Genomic DNA, 1,706 nt, shown 5'->3' on the forward strand with positions numbered 1-1,706 from the left:
CTCACTTTGTAGACCAGGCTGGCCTCGAACTCAGAAATCCGCCTGCCTCTGCCTCCCGAGTGCTGGGATTAAAGGCGTGCACCACCACGCCCGGCCAGCTTAGATTTCTTTATGCATTATTGTTAACTTAATGTATATGACCACGTTGCCTGCGTATATGTTATATATGTGTTCCATCTGTGTGCCTGATGGTCACAGGGGTCAGGAGAGGACATCAGGTGTCCTGGAACTGGAGTAACAGATGCTTGCCACCATGTGGCTCCTGGGAACCGAACTCAGGTCCTCTTAAAGAGAAGCCTGTGAGCCATCTTTGCAGGCCCCTAACTCTGACTTCACAACAAAGGAGCCCAGGATGTAGTGCCGACTGCCAGTCCTGTCAAGGCAAAGCTGGGCCATCAAAGTGCCTTTGCTGGCTCACACCAGTGTCCGCAAAACCAGTTATCATGTATCATGCTAACACTGTGCACTCCCTGCTCATAGTATCTTACTCTATTTATTGCAATGTCTGTGGAATATAGACTTTTTCCTCCTGAAAAAGGCTTCCTGGCCCCATCCCATAAATCATTCTATATATTCCCTCTCTCTCTGTTTACTAGATATGGGTTTTTAAAAATTTGTTTCTCTAGAGCCCGGAATCTGATGTATACTCACACCCAATACATTTGCCGGGTTAATGAACAAACAGATTAAGTGCAGGTTGAGGTGGTTGGCACATTCTGTAACTGTCTGTTTGCTGGTACAGATGGTACCACGTGGCCCTGGCCAGCCCAGACGGTGCAGCTCCCTCCCTCCGTTTCCTTCCCACTCTGCCCATCTTCAGCTTCTCTCAGGCTCTCTCTCCCAGAGGCTCTTTCCCATTCTTTCTTAGCTTTCCTTGCAAGTATCATCCAGAACTCATTCTTCCCTGCATTTCCAGATCATTTATTAACTTTTTCTTTGCCCTTCCAATGCTATCTGTTTTTGCCTTTTTGACAGTGTATGTGTTTGTGTCAGCTTCACAAATGAACCGCAATCCTGGAGCGGCGGGAACTGTCTCCGCAGTTGCTTGCTAACCCAACAGGCCAAGGACACTGCTTCCTCACAGGACCCTGGGTCAGGAATGGTACTTTCAGTGACAAGAGCTTCGTGTTTAAAACCCAATTGTACTCCACCAAATATTATTGGGTCAGGGTTCTGATGTAGGCTTCATCTTTTTCTTGCTATTTTTTTTATTTTTGATGTTGTTAAACAAAATACTATGTCCTATTTTCTAAAAAGTGATACAAATAGTATTTCCACAGAGCTAAGGAAATCCTGCTATTATATAGCCAGGTGTTTATGCAAATATATTAAAATCCCTCTGACTCTTCAAAATGTTATCATGAACATATAAAACCAAGGATAGAAAGTGAACAACAAACCTCATTTTTTAGTCCATAAAAATAAGGAAATAAAATTCCCTTCCATGAAACACAGGGGCGGCGGAGTGAAGAAACCTAAGTGCCTCTGGACTCCGCCTTTGAAGATGTCTGGGGCCTCTGTTCTGAAAAGTATGTCAATGACTGGGAATCCCGTAGGAAGGTCAAACTTTCTTGGCATAACAACATCCTAGGAACCTACATGGCCCATCCCTGCCTTGCCGAATGGACTTAGGGCTTGGGGAGGGACACACTCGGAGGGCTCTCCAAGCAGCAAACAGGTGATTCACAGCTCGAGAAAGAGCCAAA

This window comes from Mus pahari, chromosome 5 (genome assembly GCF_900095145.1).
Source record: "Mus pahari chromosome 5, PAHARI_EIJ_v1.1, whole genome shotgun sequence".
Lineage (NCBI taxonomy): Eukaryota > Metazoa > Chordata > Mammalia > Rodentia > Muridae > Mus > Mus pahari.